Raw genomic sequence first — 223 nt, 5'->3', positions numbered from 1 at the left:
ACCGCGCGCCCTCCGCAGCCCATTGGCTGTTGCCCCGTGTCAATCACCTGCTGGCGACAGGGGCGAGCCTCGCGCAACGGAGCGAGGGAGGTACTGAGAGAAGACGGAGCTCGCAGGCCCTCTTCCCCCGCCCCCAACTCAATCCTTTTTCTGACTGGTGGCAGGCCCCGAGGAGGCAGGGTTGCTTCTAAGGAGAAGCTAGTGGATAGGGGGGTGCGGCCGC

General features: G+C 65.9%; 1 protein-coding gene across 1 annotated transcript in view; it reads right to left on the bottom strand.

The window, feature by feature from the left end:
• EHBP1 (EH domain binding protein 1) overlaps positions 1-86 on the bottom strand; it is a 225,677-nt gene extending 225,591 nt beyond the window's left edge. Inside the window, exon 1 of the mRNA XM_010574733.1 lies at positions 48-86. The gene's annotated coding sequence lies outside the window, so the exon portion shown is untranslated. The remainder of the gene's footprint in view (positions 1-47) is intronic.
• Positions 87-223: the final 137 nt, after the last annotated feature.

This window comes from Haliaeetus leucocephalus, unplaced genomic scaffold (assembly GCF_000737465.1).
Source record: "Haliaeetus leucocephalus isolate CR32 unplaced genomic scaffold, Haliaeetus_leucocephalus-4.0 Scaffold450, whole genome shotgun sequence".
Lineage (NCBI taxonomy): Eukaryota > Metazoa > Chordata > Aves > Accipitriformes > Accipitridae > Haliaeetus > Haliaeetus leucocephalus.
The sequence above is the reverse complement of the archived record's forward strand: the minus strand, read 5'-3'. Positions and strand labels throughout refer to the sequence as shown.